Below are 12,067 nucleotides of genomic sequence, written 5' to 3' on the forward strand. Positions count from 1 at the left end.
TTTAAATCAATTTTTATGAGGAAATTCTACGAGAATTTCATTATTTAAAAACAAAAAAAAACAATTTATTGAATAATTACATATATGAATTATTACATTGAATTCTTTTAAAAAATTGTATCAATCAATTTTTAAATAATTTGAATTCTTTTGCAAAATTTTATTAAAATAGATATTAAAAATAATTAAATTAGGGAAAATTTTTGAAAATAATTGAAATTTTGCCAAGAAATTTATTAAATTTTTTGAAATTATTCAATTTTAGAGAAGAATTTTATTATTTATAAAGATAATTGATAATTTACGCAAAGAATTGCATTAAAAATTTTGAATGCAATAATTTTATTCTTTAAAGAAATTTAATTAAAAATTTATTAAAAATAATATTTAAATTCTAATAAATAAATTGTATTAGAGGTTATTAAAATAATTAAATTTCTTTGATACATGGAGAAAAATGGAAAAATGATTTATGCAGTCAGTGTAGTACTCCTTTATAGAATAATATGTGACAGGTACACAATATAGTATTAGAAGTTTCATAGCTGAACAGTTTGGGACTCAACACAAGTTATCCCATTCATCAGCTTAAACAAGACTGTTTATATAGTCTAAGAGGGAATAAGAGTATAAAAAATTGGAATGAGAAATTACTTTCTCATGTAATTGTTAAAAGAACGCGGCAGTGTACAAAACACAACTCAATAATAGAAGCGAATATTGAACAAATAGTATTCAGTCCAGTTCTTTCGAAAAATGAACGCCGTGCACATAAAGTAGATACCTACTCGAAAACCACAAGTTATTCTCTCTCTCTCACACTAATGGTCGTTCACTTATCTTACCGTTTCACTTACTCTTACTACTCTCAACTATTATGCAGTGCAGTTAAGTTCATTAAATTATTAAATATTGCTGTGAGAATAATTAATTATACATTTCATTCAACGTCAATTTACTATTTTGTACACGGAAAAAAAGAATAATCAAATTTACCATGAGGAGTGTCAAACTTGAAAAAGGTTAGAAAAAAATTAATGTTTTTTATTTATTTATTATTAAATTCTAATAACCGCGTATCAAATTTAAACTAGTTGACAATATTATTTATTCAATATTATGAATATTGTTGACATCCATACTTACATTAATTACAAAGTAAAATCCACGCATGATCTAATTTATTTCATTGGTAAGGGATGTTTCTTAAATAGGAAATGGCGGAGTTTTGAAAAAAGCTTTTAAATTTCGCCAAAAAAATCCGATGGTTTTTGGCATCCCAAAATTTTATTTTTCATTCAATCAAAAAACTGGAGCCTCATTGTACGGCAAATATCTTCTAGTTTAATAATCTTTTTGTTTTTTAGGGTTCCGTACACCTACGGTGTATCGGCGGAACCCTATTGGTGAGACTCTGTTGTCCGTAGCCAAATCGTGTCCCCCCCCTAGCGGCTAAACTATTTGACCTAAAGAGCTCAAATTTGGTACAGATATGTATTTTCACACGTAGATTACAGGAAAAATATAGCGAATGTGATTGGACGTGATGGGCATAGCGTTGTCAAGCAAATAACAAGATTTTTGGCCAAAAATGCATAAAAAGTGACCATTCCCCCCCTTAACTTCTAAACTATTCGACATGGAGAGCTGAAATTTTGCATGCTGGTGTATTTTTACTCGAATATTACAGGAAAAATATAGAAAACTTGATGTGTAATGATGGCCATAGCGTTGTCAAGAAAAAACTAAAAAATTTAAAAAAAAAAAATTTTTTTCCCTAACTTTTACATTATTTGACCTAATGAGCTGAAAATTGGTATCCTAGTGTATTATTACAGTCTGACGACAAAAAATTTATTTAAGAAACTTTTTGAAAAAAAATCAAAAAAAAATTTTTTTTTAAATTTTTTTTTCAAAAAAAAAAAATTTTTTTAAATTTTTTTTTAGTTTAAACACGTGGCATTAAATATTTTAAGGAAAAGAGTGAAATTTTAAGAGAATAAATGAGAGATTGTTTTCTGACTTTAATTTCTTAACTAAAAATAAAAAAAAATTGGACAAGTGCGAGTTGTACTCGCACTGCAATGGCGGGTTCCGCACACAAATATTAAAACAATACTTGCAACATTGATCGGTAATTGGTAGAATCAAAATAAACAATTAAAAAAATATATTAAAATCATTTGATAAAAAAATAACTAAAAAAAATTAAAGTATTGTATATCTAATATTGTAAACAATAATAAGCAGAGGAACTATAATAAATTTTGAAAATTTTGTTCCTCTGCTTATTATTGTTTACAATATTAGATATATACAATACTTTAATTTTTTTAGTTATTTTTTTTTATCAAATGATTTTAATATATTTTTTTAATTGTTTATTTTAATTCTACCAATTACCGATCAATGTTGCAAGTATTGTTTTAGTATTTGTGTGCGGAACCCGCCATTGCAGTGCGAGTACAACTCGCACTTGTCCAATTTTTTTTTTTATTTCAGTCACTCAGAAGGCCGCAATAACTGCAGCAGTGGGAAAACTGTTTTTTTTTGGATATAGCGAATAACTCTTTAAAAAAGATATTTTTCTTTGAAAAAATTACAAAATGTTCACTATTTATACAAATATATATATATGTACAAAACTTTTAAAAAAATTAGATGCAATAATTTCCCTGAAAAAAATTCCTAAAAATCGACGTTTTTTTCAGTCACTCACACTAGGTGTGCCCCTTAATAACTCAAAAACAAAAAAAAGGGCATTCTGAAAATTTACATGCCGATAGGAAAAAACCTCAGCTTTCGTTTACAATAATTTATTTTCAAATAAAACGGACCGATTTTTGGAAAATTGAAAATTAAATATTAATTTTCAAAAATTAGGGTAAATTTTTAAAATATTAAAAAATAAAATACATTATTGGAAAGAGGACGAAAAAACCTTTCAGAAATATATTCTAAAAAATTTTTCCCATTACAAGTATGTTCAGAAAAAATTCACAAAGTAGCCGGTGTTAGCAAAATTGGTCAAATTGACCCCCCTCTACCCCCTCTAAATTTTCGAAAAAATCAAAAATATTTTTTGGGGCACATTTCTACTTGATAGAACAACAAATTCCCTGAGTTTCAATTTTTTTCAAGAAGTTGAAATTTCAACTTAGAACATTTCACGTAAAATGCCTGTATAGTATCCATAATCTTCTGTGCCATTCACACTAAAAAAAAAGTTTTACTTTTAGCCTGTTTTCGAGGCTGAATTTAAGGTGTAAACGGAGTCAGCCCCATTAAACAAGGACAGACTTATGTGAAATACATGGGCTGAATTTAAGGTGTAAACGGAGTCAGACTTTTTTTTTCCTGTGTTGGGATAGTTTATTCAATAATAATTGTTATTATTATAGTTTTCTTTATTAAAAATTTAGAAGTTACTTTAAAACGTATCTAGTAATATAAATACCCAATAACAAATTTTAACCATATGAAACCATTTCGCGATAAATTCCTTATTTAATGGCAAATTGATCGAAGAACCGGTTATAATTTTTTTAAGCTAAAAATCATTATCCTATGAATAAAAAATTAAAAACATTCAAATCACAATTTTTGGAGGAACATTCTCGAAATCTTTATAAAAATACGAAATGCTTTGAGTCTTAAAGAATTATAACCAGCTCTTTGATTAGGACCTCCAATTTAGAACCGATTTTGGATATTAAATCGTCATTTGCTTCTATTTTAATACTTGAAATCAGCTCAAATTTAGCACTTTCCTTCTACAGTGATTTTCGGATACGGGGGGAGGTATTAAATCTGTTACTTCATTGCTAATTGAAATAAAAAGAATAGAACTCGAAAGAACTAATTTTAAATGAATCGAAATTATTATGCCGTTGAAGAAAAGGAATTAATGAATCAAATAACTGATTCATTTGCTATCAAAGGTGATGGAATGTGAGTAAATACACATCACATGAGACGCGGCTTCACCTAGATACCGAGAGGCATGGTCTACTACCTACTTATCGAGTAAGAAACGACTGATGAGAAACTCGGCCACCTGTTTTCATTGCTTTAATTACAACATTGAAACTTTATAACTTGTGAAACATAATATTTACAAAATTTTTTTCAAGCAGATTGCAATTTGTATACTCACGTTTAAAACTTTTTTTCAATTTCTAATCACACTTTTATACTCTATGCAATAATGTGTGCATATACAGTACTAAACAAGCTCACTAGTCACAGAAAAATAACAAATTCTTAACAATCTCGAATAAGAGAAACGTCACGTAGACACCTTTATTTTTATAATCAGGAAATTCTTTATCGAAAGAAAACCTTTATCGTTAAATTTGGTAGTGTTGAATATTTTTTAATCTACTATATACACAAAAAATATTTACTGGTCATTAAAAATTAATTGTTTTGAATATAAATTTCATTCAGCACAAATAACATTTTTATTTGATGAACCAAATAAAATTTAAGACAAATTAAAAAAGTTTAAGCTCTGTATTTTTGTAAAATATCGCAACTTTTGTATTAAAATTACAAATGTATTACAATTACAAGTACAGTTAACAAAAACAAGGAAGTAAAGTAAGGATTTCCTGAAAATTAAAACCAAGGTTTCTCCTCCAAGATGATGAAAATCGTGACCAGAAAGAACAAATTTTCATTTAAAGATGGTCATGCTCAAGAGCATACCGTCAAGGGTTTCAAGTTTCTACTCATTCTCCTCCACTTTTGTATATGTACAAAAACTAGAACATCTTTTTCCTGGTTAAGTTCTCATTTACTTAAAACAAAAATTCTCCTTAATTTTGCACATCACTGATTTTTAACTTTTACTATTGTTTTACATTCTCATTTAAATTCACTTAATAATGAAAATTTCATTCACTTTGAATTACATGGTAAAATGAAATATGTTACGAAATTGGTAAAATATATTGTCTTTTTTCTTTTTTGTTGGAGGAAATAATATTTCACGTGTATATTGAAGGTAGAGGACGTTTGAGTGTGTGTTAAAATGGGAGGGGAGCCAATAGTAATTTCTCACGTGGAAGAAAACGAAAATATAATTCACTGTTAAACTGGACACGCGGGAAATGTTGATAACGATATATTGACGAAGGCGAAATGCATCCGTATTGATAAGAACCAAAGTGAATACTGACTGTAGTGGAATACCGGCGTCGCGACGCGGTCATGCCCCCTTCTACTTTCCTTCACTTAATACCCTTTCCACGAATTTTTCTTTTCCTTTCTGAAAATAATTTTTTATCCTCCGCGATACTTTTTACAATTTTCTATCAAATTTTCTTGTTTCATTTTCTATTCAGTCTTATTTGTGATCTATATAGTTAATTTCGAACATTTCCTTTACTTATTTCTTATTAAAACTTTATTTAAATTGTATGTGAAATTTAAAAATTTTAGGGGAGATTCGCGTAACCCCGGACAGTGGGTAGCCCCGCACACTCCTAATTTCTAATAGAATAATGTGTTTTTACTATTGAAATAAATTACAAATGATATATAATACAGTTTAACTTTTATTTTTGAAATATTGACTCAGTTTTTTTGTTTTCTCTTATTAAAAAACTTGAATTTTCTGAAAAACCTGAAAGTGTCCGGACAGTTTAGAAAATGTATGTACGTCACATTGAGCGTCTTACAAAACCTTATTTTATGTCGACTTTCTGTAAATATTAAATAGATTTCTCAATTTATTTCTATTAAATGGTCTATTTTCATTGTTGTAGATATAATTTGATGTTAGTTTATCAAATGAATTTATGCTAAAGGTTGAAAGAAGCATTCTGTTTGACATAAAAAAAATTTAATTAATATTCCAAAAATATGACTAAGGAGAGCAGAAAGGCACGAAAAGAGGAGTTCTTAGACTTATATGCTACTTATGAAGCAGATAAAGGGATATCTATAGTGCTTGAATAGCCGATTAAAATGTAAGCACTTTAAGGATTCATACTCGGGTTCATACCACTTTGTCAACTTCAAAAAATAAAAACTTTTTTATTACGGATTTCGAAAGTAAAATATGTCAAAAATGTGGGGTAAAATTTTTAGAAAGATCCCAGCACTCAAAATATATTCTTTTCAGTGCTATTTGAGCGCATACACGGGCTACGTAAGTATGCAGCACAATTTTTAAAGGCGTTTTTCTCGAAACCACATTTTTCCATAGGCTGCGTCATGTTTTTCTCGGAAACTGCTAAACAGATTCTCAAAATTTTTTTACGAAAATCTTCGAAATAATTAATTATTTAATGAAATAAGGTTTTTTATAAAGTTAAAGAGTGTATTTATTGAACTAAAAAGAATGCAGGTCAATATAATCCATAAGAATCGTAAAAAAAATTTTGGAAAATAGCTTCATTTTTAAGCGTGTAAAGTGGTATGAACCCTTAAATAAATAAATAAATTTTTTTGTATAAATATCAATTTTTTGATACTTTTTTTTCAAAACAGGATTTTTGAAATTGCCGTGCAGTGTAGCTCAAAAAGTTATTGACCGATTTCAAAACGAAAAATTGGAAATTGTTCGTTATTAAATTTATTATTAAGTGAACTAAACTTGAAAAGAAAAATTTTTAGTACTTTTTTTAAATAAAAAAGTTGCAAAAAAGTAGGCAAAAAGTCGAAAATTTTTTAAAAGTAGAGTCAATTTTCAATATTTTTACTTAAAAGTTAGTTCACTTAATAATAAAATATTTATAAAATGTAAATAAACTTGATTTTTTGCTATCGGACAAAATTTGTGGGCTCAGGACTGCACGGCAATCATGAACTCCGGCGGAGCAGCTCTGTAACCAATAGCTCCCCATTTGGAAGATTTTTTATATAAACGCTTAAAAAAATATGAGTTACAGTTAAATATATGAACAACATGATGGAAAGGTTTTATATCATTTAAAAGAATTCTTACCTTAAAAAAAATTCGCTAAAAGCGGCTAAAAAACAGCGTTCTAATGTTATGTGGTTTCCCCCCTTAATACTGCGAAGAATTTTTATCAGAACTAAAAACATTAATCGGAACTCATAGAACTGAAAATTTAGAAAATTTATATGTACTTCATTTCTTTTTAAAACTTTCCTTTTAAAACAAACTGTTTGTAGAAAAAGACAATACACTGAAAAAATTACATTCTAAGTTTTCGGTGTCGTTGATTCTGAATCCGCAACGTTAGTTGACGAGAGACAAGCAAATTTTATGTGCTTTTTGAAATACTTTCCACTTTATTGGATCCACAACCCTGGAAATCTCTGAGAAGAAATTTTATAGGGATCCATGAATGTTCATGTCTAAATTAATAATTTGTTTATAACAAATTATGTATGCTCTTTATAACACAATTCCACAATTCAGATTATCTGTTAGGGTGAATTTAAGTATAAACATTTTCATTTTTTCATAACAATAAAACAATACAAATATTTATGCAAAATGGAAGTCAAATATTCGGTTTTACCAATATTGACAGGAGACAGACCAACAAAAGTATTATATGGGGGGGTATAGGTTAATTCGTTGAAAAAATGGATATTTTGAAGAAATTTTTTTTGGGGATGCAGAGGGAGTTAATTTGTTTTATCAATTTTCATATAATACTGCAAAATATTGAGAATTGAGCAAGTGAATGTGAATCTTTTCAGGCGCTTCCAAAAAAAATTATTTTGCGGTGTACACTATGACTCGCAGCAACAGAATCATGTAAAACAAAAAAATCAAAATGCATTTTTTGTTAAAATAGATGTTTCTTAAGATAACCCTAGGAGGATTTTTATCATTTTTTTGTTTTCCAATTTTTGGAATTATGAGAAAAAATACTGTACCAAATTTCAAAATGAAATTTGGTATAGTTTCCAGTAGATTTTGAGTTATGGCGTACACGGACTTCAAAAATAACAAGTTTCAGAAAAACGCTTCAACCTTTAAAATTCAGATGCACAATACTTGAACTTTGGCATTATTTTTTAACGTTAAAAGGCAATTTAAAAAATTTGGTAAAAGACATTTCTTATGTCTCAGGAATCGCTCTTTCAAATGGTACATCGGAAAATATTGCAAATTAAAAAATAAACTGATTGCAGATGATTAATTAATAAAAAACAAGAATCTTGAAGCTTAGACCAACGGACGTTCAAATACTCATAACTCCGTCAATTTTACTCCGAATGACTTGAAATTTTAACACAATATTCTGGAGATATTATATATGCATTCGTTTAAAAAACTTTTTTAAAGTGCAAGAAAAAATTAAATATCTTACATTCTTACTTCGTCTGACAAAAAATATCAATTTCAATCATAAAGAACACAATTTTAGTTAATTAAACTACAAATGAAGTAAAACAATTTTAAACGATTTTAACATTTTTTATGATGCCAGGAGACTGATAACAAATTTGACGAACGAAATTCAAGATATTTTTTAAATCAAATAGAGAGTAATGTCACAATTATTTAAATCTTTGTAAAGTACAACTATTTGAAAACATTATCAAAGTGTAAATTTGCATTTATAAGCGCTTAAAAAGAATACTTATTTAGTCTAATAGCTTTCGTTTTCATATTGGGACACGCCAAAAAAACTGATAATTTCCCAGGCGCGAAGTGACGCCGAGTTCAGGTTTTATAAAGATTGGCCGAGCATTGGTCAACATTGATTGAGCATGAGTGAATAAGCAAGAGCAGGAATGATCGAAGCTTTAATGTAACACCGATTCCAGACTGCAGCGCAAGCCTTGATTCAGCATTGGCACCAATGCTCAATCAATGCTGCGGACGCCTACCCAGGTGCGAATTTAGGTTGGCCGCCAGAGTTTGAAGGTTGGCCCAAGGTTGGCCGAACTTTGGCAAGCGAAGTTTTGGTTGCCAGAGTTTGCCCAACTTTGGCAAGTAATAGTGCCCACAGTTGGCCCGACTTTGCAAGCCAACCATTAAATGCAGAGTTTAACCAACCGTCGGGCCAACTTTGGCGGCAAAGGTTGGCACAACTCATCAAAACGTAGTTTAAAAGACTTTCAGTTTCGGTTGGCCGAACTCTGGGCCACGGTTGGCCCGACGGTTGGCAAAACTCAAGAAAAGCAGTATAATTGACTTATAGTTTTTTGGTCGGCCGAACTCTGGGCCACGGTTGGCCCAACGGTTGGCAAAACTCTAGAAACGCAGTTTCATTGACTTAAACTTTCTTGGTCGGCCAAACTCTGGGCCACGGTTGGCCCAACGGTTGGCAAAACTTTGTCAAATGCAGTTTAAATGACTTAAACTTTCTTGGTCGGCCGAACTCTGGGCCACGGTTGGCCCGACGGTTGGCAAAACTATGTGAAACGCAGTTTAATTGACTTACATTATTTTGGTCGGCCGAACTCTGGGCCACGGTTGGCCCAACGGTTGGCAAAACTTTGTGAAATGCAGTTTAAATGACTTAAACTTTCTTGGTCGGCCGAACTCTGGGCCACGGTTGGCCCAACGGTTGGCAAAACTTTGTCGAATGCAGTTTAAATGACTTAAACTTTCTTGGTCGGCCGAACTCTGGGCCACGGTTGGCCCGACGGTTGGCAAAACTCAAGAAAAGCAGTATAATTGACTTATAGTTTTTTGGTCGACCGAACTCTGGGCCACGGTTGGCCCAACGGTTGGCAAAACTCTAGAAACGCAGTTTCATTGACTTAAACTTTCTTGGTCGGCCAAACTCTGGGCCACGGTTGGCCCAACGGTTGGCAAAACTTTGTCAAATGCAGTTTAAATGACTTAAACTTTCTTGGTCGGCCGAACTCTGGGCCACGGTTGGCCCGACGGTTGGCAAAACTATGTGAAACGCATTTTAATTGACTTACATTATTTTGGTCGGCCGAACTCTGGGCCACGGTTGGCCCGACGGTTGGCAAAACTATGTGAAACGCAGTTTAATTGACTTACATTATTTTGGTCGGCCGAACTCTGGGCCACGGTTGGCCCGACGGTTGGCCCAACGGTTGGCAAAACTTTGTCAAATGCAGTTTAAATGACTTAAATTTTCTTGGTTGGCCGAACTCTGGGCCACGGTTGGCCCGACTGTTGCAGCTTTAATATACATTTTGCGTTATGCACTCCCATGTGAGCGTAGCGTAGTGGTCAGTGTATAAGTCTTCGGTGCGTTAGGTTAGGGGTTCGATCCTAGCGAGCGTTAGATATTTTCGAAAATGTATGTATGAGATTGTGTTTAATAATAATAGGTAAAGGTTATATCTGATGTTCCCGCTAATAATAACCTGTTAATTGTTTAAATAATTTAGTTTTTTAATAATTTTTTACCTTTGGCTGTTGAAGTTGGCCAAACTTTGAAAATTGTGGTTGGCCCAACTTACGCATCTAAAGTTGTGCAAACTTTGGCGTCAGTCTTTGGACCAACCATTGAAATGTATAGTTGGCACAACATATGCATTGTAAGTTGGGCCAACTTCCTTATGAGTTATCGGGCCAACCATCGTCGCCATTAGACGGCGACCGTTATCATCTGTATGGTTGGCCCAACCTCTGGCACGAAAAGTTGGACCGACTTTGTAAAAGTTGGCCCAACTATGGGCCGACCAAAAAATCGCACCTGGGTAATGCAGGACTGAAACAAGACTGTTTCCACTGTTCCCAAATTTACTCGCTTCTCACGTTTATTCAATATAATGTGAATATATGAATTATTAATAATAATAATAAATATTGTTATTATTTTAATTCACGTATGTGTGTATATATATATTTAATGACAATAAGTTATTATTTGTAATAATTATATTAATTTCATATACATAATAATACACGGAGAAAAAAATGCTGTTGAATCAATGACATATGGGTTTAATTCATTGAATAGTGTCATAATGGGCTGCCTAACGTATATGCTGTTGTTTTGAAAGCACCGATTCTAATGATTCGATTGGGATCCGAAATCATGTGAAACTGACCCACCCCTGTACCCACTTGCGTCCGACATCTTGGATTTTATCTCTTTTTTTTTACATATGTTAGAGAGAGACGAAATGAAAAGACAACTACCGCAAGTGGGTCGACACCAGAGGGCCTACGCAGCTCTGCGGTTCCCAATAGTATCACTTTCTTTGAAACAAAAGCATATTTCTCAAATTGACAGCATACTATGTTAATTCGAAGGTGAATCCTTTTGAATGAATAAACAAAATTTTTTAATTTAACAGTATATGCTTTTGAGTCAATGACTATAACTTTTAAATTTAAAAGCATCATTTTTATGATTCAAAAATTTGTACTCTTCATTTTTTTAGTTGTTGCTATCGATTGAATAACACCATACTGTTAATTCAATTCTTTTATGTGGTTAAATATATACCAACGATAAATTGAAAAAAGGGAATTTTTGTTCACATGTTTTTTATATACTATAATTAATTCTCACACCTTTAACACAACACTTTTTATACACATCTTTTTTTCAATTTTTCACACTAACATATACATCTTTATTATTATTTTCATTTTTTCCAACGGCTAAACACACACACACACATACACATTCAAACACACTTATCTTTTTTAGTCAGAAAAATACGGCTATTCCCAAGCGGTCACCCATCCATTTAGTAACCGCGACCAACTACGCTTAACTTCCGTAATAGACGAGAACCGCCGCGCTGCAATGTAATACATCCGCTTCTCAACGTTGGGCACTTACTTTGTGGTTAAATACCGTGCTCGAGATTTTTCGCGTATATAAGGAAATTTATATAGGGAATTTATATTTAACTAGTCATTAATTAATTAAAAGAATTTAAATAATACTTTTTTATATTGGAATCTCAAAAACGACAGGTTTAATAAACATATAAATATATGTGGGTAAGTATTTCAATAAATTTAGTACCTGTCAATGTCTCAAAACATAGTGTTCTTATTTTTATAGCATATGCTATAGGCAGTCCGCAATAGCACCACTCATTGAAACGAAAGCATATGCTTTCGTTTTCAGAGCGCGCTTCTTTAGAGCAAACAATTTTTCATTTGATTTAAATTTACATGCATTTT

The 12,067-nt window shown here is 31.3% G+C and overlaps 1 protein-coding gene across 3 annotated transcripts in view; it reads right to left on the reverse strand.

Moving 5' to 3' along the window:
- Nucleotides 1-12,067, reverse strand: part of LOC122499074 (SUN domain-containing ossification factor) — a 176,896-nt gene that overhangs the window by 93,275 nt on the left and 71,554 nt on the right. Inside the window, exons 1-2 of one of the 3 annotated variants that reach the window (XM_043607143.1) lie at nt 4,711-5,226; nt 4,157-4,238 (exon numbers count right to left, since the gene is read on the reverse strand). The exons of 1 other annotated variant lie outside the window; for it this stretch is intronic. The gene's annotated coding sequence lies outside the window, so the exon portion shown is untranslated. Of the gene's footprint in view, nt 1-4,156; nt 4,397-4,710; nt 5,227-12,067 lie in introns of those variants that run through there. One more of the 3 variants, XM_043607144.1, reaches the window with a different exon arrangement.

The sequence above is a fragment of the Leptopilina heterotoma genome, unplaced genomic scaffold (assembly GCF_015476425.1).
Source record: "Leptopilina heterotoma isolate Lh14 unplaced genomic scaffold, ASM1547642v1 Lhet_165, whole genome shotgun sequence".
NCBI lineage: Eukaryota > Metazoa > Arthropoda > Insecta > Hymenoptera > Figitidae > Leptopilina > Leptopilina heterotoma.